The following is an 11,115-nucleotide window of genomic DNA, read 5'->3' as shown; positions in this document are numbered from 1 at the left end:
CAATTGAGAGCCGCTATCCTCCTATTCAAGCTCTGGACTTGTTTTTTATTGGCAGAACTTTTCATATCTAGAAGAGCTTGGATTTTTTCGGGATTGACCTCAATTCCCCGATGGTTAACCATATACCCCAGTAATTTTCCTAAGGATACTCTGAATGAACACTTAAGAGTATTAAGTTTTATTCTATACCTACAGAGTATATCGAACATTTCCTTCATAATGAATGATCGTTTGTTTCTAGTAGTTCCTTTGGTGTCTTGAGTAGGTTATGAGATTAGCTTATAAATGTAGTATTTTTCTTATTACTTATGATATGATTAATAATTAATAACTAGAATTTTAATAATAAAAACATAGAACAAAAAATAACATATTTAACATGTATTTATATTAAATAATACTTTCAATTTATTATAAACGAATTAAACTTGTCAATTGTTAGATGGGTCAAATTATAGCTTGGTGTATATTTATTTTTTAGAAGTCTCAAAACCAGTGTCATGTAAGGGCTAGGCAACTACGGCAATTGTCTTACTCCTAGGGTTGTAAACGAATCAAGTTGTTCGTGAATAGCTCGATGTTCGTTCGATAACAGCTCGATTCGACTCGATAACAAACAGTTCGCGAATAGTTTAATGTTCGTTCAATAAGGTGTTTAGTTCAAGTTTGAACAAGGGGTGTTCATTTGATTATGTTCGCGAACATAACTTTGTTCGAGTGATCCATCCATTCGCGAATACTCCGTTCGCTTATTCGTTCGTTTATGTTCGAAAACATAGTATACATTATTATATATATTTATATGGTGCTAAGTTTATCAATAATTTTCTATAGCTTAGTGTTAAAAATGCAATTCTTTTGACTTTAAGGTCCTTAGTTCAAGTCGCATTAATATCATATTTATAGTTTTTCTTTTTTATATCATGTTTGGTTAAGTTTGGATGGTTTTTTTTTTTTTCAAATGTCATCAATAATTAAATATATAAGTATATAGCATTTCAATTAATAAATAATAAATTATTATGATATATAACATGACAAATTTAATAACATTATAAATTGTATAATCAAATGATATATAACATAGCAAATCTAATAACATAATAGCTTCATATTTTTCCAAATGTAATCAATAATTAAATATCATGATATAGCATTTCAATTAATAAATAATAAATATAGTATGGCAAATTGATGAATATTACATATCGTATAATCAAGTGATATATAGCATGGCAAATTTACTAACATAATAGCTTAATTAAATGTAGTATGACAATTTTATGAACATAACATATTGTATAATCAAGTGATATATAGCATGACAAATTTAATAACATAATAGCTTAATTAAACCTAAGTTATATATATATAGATAACAAATTAATCACACATATGTATTGATAATATATTACAATAGACCCTCATTCTACTATGAATTTATGGGTGTTAATACAAAATATATATGTAGACATTTAAAATATTTATGATAATTTATGTAATGATAATATATACATGATAATCTATTATAATGAACCTCTTTATAATGATACTATATATAGGAATAACCCCCATGTAGTCATAAAAAATTCTAGTCCAAACTTAGGCCAGTTATAAATAAGAATAAATTTCACATTGTAATAAGTTATAATTTCTTTAGGTCTCATCTTAAGGAACTTGTCTCTACATAGTAATAATTATATGTTTATTGCAAAAAATATATGTTAGGTTACATTAAAGGTTTAAGATGAAATAAAATATTTATCTAAAGTTGTTTGAGACAATGATTTGTACTTTAGAGTTGTTATCATATCTTTTATCTTGCAAGTACGTAATAAATCGCTAGCATGAACACCTTTTTGTTAAAGCCAAAATATTTCTAGTTTCTCAACCATGTTTAGAGCTTCTTGGCATGAAACTTTTGGTATTTCTGTACTATCATCCTCAGGATTATCTCCTTCCTCTTCTTATCTAATTTCAGGAATGATTTCTTCTTCAGTTAAAGCATACACAACTTGTTGCTCATTTGGATGATCTAGAAAGACATTAATAGTCATTTGATTAGTGTAGTGAAGTTGTTGAATTTTATCACTCAAATCTGCAATGACTCTTTGATTTTCCTCATCTACTTCATTTGTAATTTGCAATTCATCGACATCAGGGGTCCTAATTTTGCAGTGCTTAAAACAATTGACAATTGTCATTTTCTTCACATCAATTGACCATGCAACAACTGCATTTACAATTCCATCAAAGACATTTATCTTTTCTGGTTCCAAGACACTATCTTCTATCTGTTTCAAAAGTAGGCGATTAAAGTGCTGACAATAATAACCTTTGAAATTTCTAATGATGCCTGCATCACATGATTGGATTTTGGAAGTGCTAGCTGGTGGTAGGAACAAAACAAAAAAAATCCTAATGCTACTAAAACAATTAATTGAAATCCTAATACTACTAAAACATGAATTATAAAATAAAAAACCAAGTAATATTCCTACATCATGAAAAGTAAATAAGAAATCCTAATACTATTAAAACATAAATTATAAAATAAGAAATCAAAACAATAATTCTTATAACTACACATCTATTAAGTTATAACCTCTTCATAGTAATAAATTTAGTTGGTCCCAACATTATGACTGTAGAGAGGTTTTACTGTATTTTGATAATTTAATAACATATAAAACACATTTAATCTATGATTAATATATGTATGATAATAATTTTGCACACACACATATATTCGAATGATTAATCGAACGATTTCGAACATTTTTTCGAACAACTCGTTTTGTTAATTAAACGATTCGAACGGTGATTATGTGTTTGTTCAAGTTCGAACACGATTTCGAACAACCCATTATGCTTATCGAATGAGGGTGTTCATTTGTGTTCGGTTCGTTTGCAGCCATACTTACGCATCCCTTTAAGTCAAGGCCTTGTTAAAAATAGAGTAAACAACTTTTTCCCACCCAAGGTTTGGTCTAATGACACTTTCGCACCCATCAAGTTTCAAAATTATACTTTTCCCACCCATCACGTTTCAAAATGACACTTTTCCCACCCACCGTTATGTTTCTTTAGGAAAATACATTCTCTGACATGGTATAAATGTGTAAAGATGAAACAACCCTTTCCTCTTATTCTTCTCTTTGTCGCCTCTGATTCCAATTGCAATTCTGATGATTCACTGATTGGGGCTTTTCGTCGAGCACTTGGTGTGCACCCGAGAGGAGAAGAAGTGGGAATGGCTAGGGAAGGTGGAAAAACCAGGAAAACACCCAGATCAAGCCAACAAACGCAACTCAACACAACAACACAAAAACAACCAGAACAACAATCAAAATGCTTCAAAAAAGTTCCAAAACAATCAAATCACAAAACACAACTGCGGTGGAAGGTGGCCGTTCACAACCAACAAACGGCAAGTAACCAGGTCCCAAGGTTTGAGAGGTTTTGTAGAGTAGAGGTTGAAGGTTATAGTGGTGGTGGAAGATTAGGTTTTATCCATCGGAATCAGACAAAAATCGGCTTAGAAACAGTGAAATCTAACTTGCAGATGCTAACAAACAGTGGGTTGAAAGATGCGAGGATCAAGGGGGTTTGGGTCAAAGAAGATCGAAGAAGCTTGTGATGTGATTGGGAAAACCAACGACGACAAATTCCAGCCAAATTAGCCAGAGATGGTGGGGTGGGGAAGAAAGTAAAACTTGGTGATTAACCAATTCTTTTTTTTTTTTTTTTTTAAAGGGTCTGCTTGGGAGTTTTTTTCCACTGGTTTTGGGGATTTCTAATTAGACTGGTTTTGAGGTGTTCTAAAACCATTATTTGCCAGGTTTTTTAATTTTATCCCAAAAAAAACCATTTCCACTATTATTCCATGATATACAATAATCACTTTGTTGATAAAAAAAAGGCACAAAATAGATGGCCAAAGAAAAAGACTGACCTCTCTTCATTTGATTCTTCATTCTCCAGCTTCTACAATTCTCTCAACAAGGTTTGTTTCTCTCTTTCTCTCTCATTTTTTGTTTGGGTTTAAAGGCATATTTGCCATGCTTAAATGAGGGAAGGATCCTTTGTTCTTCTCAATTGATATGCCCTAGATTTGCAAAAGGTTATTCTTTTTAATTAGGTTTTCAGTTAGTGGTAAAATTAATCACATTTGAGAAATTGTGACTTCTTTGAGATTGAAAACTAACATCTGAACATTATTTTACAGATTTTAATTTTCATTTCAGTATAAATATTGGCTAAATGTGTACGGATTTTATTATAAATTTTGGGGTTCTAGTAATATATATATATAGTGTAGGAATAACACCTTTCTTCCTTAAATACATTTGATAATAGTGAGAAAATGGATTTGAAGTTTTACAGTTATTTAGTTCTTCAGTTAAGATAAAGTTGCTTCGGAGCTTCTCATCTCTAAATGTCCTCTTACTATTCTTATTATTGAGGGAAGTTGTTGTGAAAATTATATCTGCATGTAGTTAATGTAATGACTTCTTTTTACTCATATGCTCATAACATATACTTAATAAAAATACATGTATAATTAATAGAAAATAGTTGGGCCCAAATTTTTCTTTACTTAATATATACATTCTTTACATAGTATAAAATAACATGTATAAAAACTATCAAAATGGTGGACAGTGTAGCTATTTCTCTCCGATTGCCGACATCCATCCGACCGCATCCTCACCTATTTCCTGAAAAACATAGAAAACAACGAGGTGAGCACAAAAATGCTCAGTAAGTAAATCCTTTATACCGCTATCCCCGGGTATCACTCTTTAATTCTTTCCTTACTCTACCCTTTTTCTTCTTTTTCTTTCTATTTTATTCTTTGATTCTATTCTTTCTTTCTGTTTCTTTGACAAATCATGATAGAAACCATGAAAATAATGCATGAATGAAATGCACATGCAATAATGCATAAGAATGCATTCTCTTTCTTCTCTTTATTTTTATGCATTTCTTTTCTTTCTATTCTTTTCTTTCTCATGTTTTCTCATTCTTTCTCATTCTTATTCTTTCTTATTCTATGCCGATCGAGCTCGGTTGATGCATGGATTCGGAACCCTTGGCCATGTGAGTGTATTCTGTTTCTCGGGTATAGCCCTCATCCGCATGCACTCTCACGGGCTATACCAAGTCTTCTTCTCATTCTTAGGCCGCTCACTGAAGGCGGCGTACATGCGGGAATATTCTGCTCATCACTCACGGGTTCCCCATCGCACAACATATTCTTTTCTCTTCTTTAGCACTTTTCTTTCTTTTATTCTATAGTGCTTATTCTTTCTTTCTCTAGTGCTTCTTAAATATTTCACATATATAACTTTATGCATATGGATGGGTCATGCTTAGAATTCTTTCTTAAATGCACTCATGAAATGCAAATATGCAATGTTGCATAAATTAAGGTTTTCTATTCATACTCATGCTTCTCTTAGGCATTTCATCAAACAACTGATGTGCCTACATAAACTCTACTTTAACTATAATTGTACTTGTCTCTTAAACCATCCAAAATGGGAGTAAAACTCCCTTGTATCATCACAATCCCTGTGAAGGAAAAACACTCCCAAAAATTTCCTCAAACTCCTTTAATTTCCTCCAAACTTCAATCCATCATCATACAATCAAAACACTTCTCATAACCCAAAGATATTCAACAACAAACATAAATAAACTCCAATCTCATCTCAATTTCTCAAAAATCATAGCATATACATGCATAAAGAAATCTCTACTCAATTGATTTCTTAAACCTTAACTTGGGTTGGATTTACTTACCTTATACTTGAGTAGTCTTCACTAAGGCTCTCTACTCTTGTTGGACTCAAACTTTCTCTTATTTCCTAAGCATAAACTTAATAAGGATTCAACTCTTGTACAAATAAAACTCATAACTAGAGCAAGGATTCTTACCTCTTGTTGCTTAAGATCAATACCTTGTCAAAAACCACTCAAAAGCCCTCAAAATCCTTGGAAAATTGAGTGAAGGATTGAGAGAAAATGAAGGATGGCAATGGCGGTGGAAGAAGAGAAATGAGGGGGTTTATAAGACCAAACCCTTAATATCTCATATTAACAAGCATCCTTTCCCATGTTGCCTTTACACTTTCTTGGAATTATATCTTTTCCCTTTAATTCTTTGCAATCACAACCCCAACTCTAATGTATTCTCCATGAAATTTTCTTACATTTCACTCCCTACTTTTCCTACTAATTAGGGGTAGAATAGTCACTTTGCCCCAAAGGAAAAATTCTCTAGAAACTTCATCAAGATGTTCAGCCGGCTCTTCGCCGTGGCGAGGACTTTTTCTTCGCCCCGGCGAAAAATTACAGAACCTCGTCACCGCGGCGAAGATTCTTCTTCGCCCCGGCGAAGTCTGTAACTGCAAGATTTCGCCAAGTCTTCACCAAATTCAAGGCAACCACTTAACCAAAACAGCACATCAATTTAATTAGGAGCCAACCAAGCAATATCAATAACATACAAGTTTAAGTAAGGGCAAACAATCAACACTAAGGAAAAAATGAACATACATTAGCTACGTACCTCAAGTGGGCGTTACAGTCAAGTATTTTAATTTTTAGATTCTTCTTCAAGAATCCTTCAATCAAACTCATTTTAATTATAGACATTCATGCTAAGAAATGCAGTAAATGGTACACATTATTATTTTAGTTTTGCTTTCAATGTATATAGACATTCAAGATGCGTTAATTATAATATATATGAGTAAGATAAATAAATGAAGTAGTTGAAATGGAGTTGTTCATATATATTATTTCCCGTCTATCTACACCTAACATTACAATGGTAAAAAATCTGTTCAAAATTCAGAGCTTTAATTAAGAAAGATTTTTTATTTGGGTGAAATTATGGATATAAAGAAGACTTTTTTTTTTTTTTATTAGAACGATGCTTTGATCATGTTACGTATTATTTGATAATAGCTCTTTTGTTGTGTGCTCATTCTTATTTATTAGATGGTTGACTATGATGACTTCAATCATGATGATTTGATCATGTACGCTATCATTTGTTTACATCATATTCATATGATATTTCCACTACTAGTTGGATGTGTTTTAGCGCAACAACCCACAACACGAACTACTTCACGTTTGAATAGAATTAATCGTGCAATACACTTGCAAAGTGAGCGAATTCAGGATGAAATAATGCAATGTATTGCTGGACCAAGTGGTAGACATTTGATTCGAATGGGTCCCACAACATTTGTAGAATTTTGTGGAATTTTAGCAATGGAAGGGGGGCTTCGTTCAACTCAACGAGCTATAGTTGAGAACAAGTTGCTAAATTCCTTTGGGTTATAGGTCAAGACACTAGGCATAGTGTGTGTTCATTACTTTTCCATCACTCCGGTGAGACGATTAGTTGCCACTTTCATAAAGTGCTGGAAGCAATCATAGAGTTAGAGGATAAATACCTCTTACAACCAAATGGACTCCAAGTGCCACTTGAAATACAAAACCACAGTAGATTCTATCCATACTTTAAGGTATACAATGCAAACATAACACTTTAAATACTTATACTATTTCCTTTACCTAATTAGATAAATAATGGTAGGATTGTGTTGGGGCAATAGATGGCATGCATATTCGTGTTAAAGTACTAGTTGTACATGTTGCTAGGTACCATGGTAGGAAGGAATATCCAACTATGAATGTTTTGGCTACTTCCACATTTGACTTGAAATTCACGTATGTGTTGACTAGGTGGGAAGGAACTGCTTCTGACTTTAGGATAATGAAAAATGCCCTAACACGATATTATCCACTCCATATTCCAACATGTATTAGTTTGAAATTTGGTTTGTTTTATATTTGAAACTATTATGTTGACAATAAACGTGGTAATGTAGGAAAATTTTATCTTGTTGATCTGGGTTTCATGCTTCGAAGTGGTCTCATCACACCTTATAGAGGAGAGCGTTATCACATTAAAGAATACTCACAACAAAACCCTCCTAGAAATGCTCATGAGCTACTCAATCATCGACACTCTTCATTGCGCAATGCAATAGAGAGAGCATTAGGTGTACTCAAGAAATGCTTCCCTATCATTGGAAGTGGGACTGAACCGATGTACAACATTCAAATACTAAAACTAGTTCTGTCTGCTTGTTGCATAGTTCATAATTTTCTAATGGAAGTGGATCCGGATGAAGGTCTCATTGCCAAGGTTGATGCGGAAATTGCTAGGGAACCTATGGAGCATACAAACCATAAGCATAATTTAGATAATCACGAAGATGCAAGAAAAGGAGAGTTAATTCGAAACTCAATAGCAAATGCAATGTGGGAAGCATATCATTTGAACCAACATTGAATGCCAATTACATTTGTGTTGTACTTTTTCAATGTACTTTTTTTTTTTTTTTTTGGTTAACATTAAGTGGTGTGATGTGGTGTAGTGACTTGATATTATTGCTTTATAATAAGTTGGATCATTTGTATTGTATTCGTAATCCTAATATAAATTATGTTTGTTTGTAAACTTTTTCTTTTTTGGATAACTATTCCTTACAGGAAAGTGATGCCTCACAAGGTGAAGAAAGAATCAAATATGCGTTGGACCAAATCAATGGATGATATTCTCATTGATGCCTATTTGCATGAGCATATGCAAGGAAACAGGTGGGAGGGACCTTCACTTCACAAGCCCATGACCAAATATTGCAAACAATGAAGAAAGAGTTTCCAAATATCGTATGGGAGAAAAAAAGATCCAAAACCACTCAATCCATCTTGTCATGATATTTTTAAGGATGGATTGAGTGGCTTTGCAAATGATCAAACTACTTCGACATGGCATGTTGAACCAGAAGTGTGGGACAAACTTATCGAGGTGGGCTCATGTTTAATTGTTTACATACACTTTAAATATGCTTGTTGGAGAAATTATATTGTTACTTACCATGTGTGTATTTTTATATAGTCAAATCCTAGTGTTGTTGAATGGAGGAGCAATCTTGTATATAACTTTGACAAGTTTTTTGATCTCTTTGCAAAGGATAGGGCGAATGGGGAAGATGGTGACACCCCTAGGGAGATGAAGAGAAAAAGAGCTCATTTATCTCAAAACAATGTAGAATGTCCTACTTCAGTTGAGGACATTGACAACATGGTAGCACAAAATCAAGTTTCATTGAATGCCGTTAATGTTGAAAGAATTGAGAATGACTTGACTTCTCCAAGTTGCCAATCCGAAGTTACATCACACAAGTTGAAGAATAGATGCAGAGTTAAAGAGGACAACAATCGTATAAAGGAGGCTATTAGTGCAGTGGATAGGGAAACACAGAACCTAGGTGATGTGTTACTGTTGTGTGCTAATAAGTCTTCTTCGAAGGACAATGAATTGTTGGAGCATTTAGTTGAGTTTGGGATAGAAGAAGATGATGAGTTGCTACATGCTCAGACTTTCCTTCTTGAAAATCCCACGAAGCTGCGCGTATTTTACTCATTTCTAGCACATCGCCGCAAGAGTATTTTAATGAAAATGCTTGGAAATGCAGCAACTTAATTCCTTTACCAAGGTAAATCCCACAATAGCTGTTAGTTTTTTTAATTGTTTGGCTTGAAGAAACTTAAGAAGTGGCTTTTTGATTTAGTTAATGCACATCCTAATTAATTTTGTTTTTATCTAGGGCGAAATGCTCATTTGGTAATGGACTTACGAGTAAATAAGGATTTGATGTTGTGAAACAACATTGAGCTGTCTTCTATTCCACCAATGTAGCCTATAATTCAACTAGCATACTTTACTATTAGATGGTGTGTTTTGTTATGTCTTAAGTTGATACATGGTCGTCTAGATTTGTGTGGAGTAATGGAGTCCAAGAGTTTTTGTGCTTTCAACAGTTCATGCCACAGATAAATTCTTTATTTGTTTATCACTTGGTCATTAGCTTCATTACCTGCCTCATTTAAACTGAAGTCCAATTAATTGAATTTTAGATGGAAAATTAAATTATCAATTATAGGAGGCTTATCTAAAGAGTTTTTGTGATTTCAACAGTTCACTTGCAGATTTATTGCAAAGATTGTAGTTAATGGTACTATTGCCTCCATGGTCGTGTTGAAATGGTTTTACCTTCCTAAGTTTAAGTCCTCTTATTCCTTAGATCTAAATGAATGATCTTGGTTGTGTATTGTTTCCCCTACACTCTCGTACATCACTAATTGGCAAGTTTAATTACACAAGGAAAGAAGTCATATGATTTGATCTTGGTTCTAGGAGGAGCATAGTTTTTATAACAATTACTTTATGTGAACTCGGCTTCTTTTGCATATATTATTAGCAAATCTAGTTGTTGAGTGGAAGTCTAATTACCAAGTATGCTAACAGTGCCATCATAATGAATGTCATCAACTAAATTACATATTTTAGTCAGAACTTACAAATAAATTAAATAACATACAATGAAAGAACTTACAAATAAATTAAATACCGTTCAATGAACCCTGAATATAGATAAATACATAGAACATATAATATAATTAACACACAAACTGCAACAACCCTTTTGTAAAGGAGGCTGTTGTAGATAGCACCGAAAGCAGAATGGAAGCAATCAATGTGACCGGAATGCGCTTCCTACTTGTCGACAGAACTTTCCCTAAACAGAGCAATTGATAATGCTACCACAAAATATTTGCACAAAGACATATGAAATTGAAGTTAAACTTCCATAATCGAGAATCATTCTAGTCATCGATAAATAAGGCAAAAGATGAATGCATTTGAATGAATTACATGAAGGCTGGAGAGTAAGTAAACTTGGAAGGAACTTTGATACTAAGTACTAGTAATTGAAAAAAAAAAACTCCCAAGTACTGGTTGAAGTTGGAGTATTTTTATGACCATATATGTAAATTTATCATTTTAAAAAACTATCAAAACCGTTGGAAAATAAATTTCCAAGCACAGGTTGGGTGTTTTAAAAACCGCTACTAAAAACCCTTCAAAACTGCTACGGTGGTTTACCTTCGAAACCACTATGATGGTTTACCCTCATAACCGCTACCATAAACCTCCCAAGTAGACCCTTAAGTTAACAT

Source organism: Pistacia vera, unplaced genomic scaffold (assembly GCF_008641045.1).
Source record: "Pistacia vera cultivar Batoury unplaced genomic scaffold, PisVer_v2 Contig966, whole genome shotgun sequence".
NCBI lineage: Eukaryota > Viridiplantae > Streptophyta > Magnoliopsida > Sapindales > Anacardiaceae > Pistacia > Pistacia vera.
Note: the sequence above shows the minus strand (reverse complement) of the source record.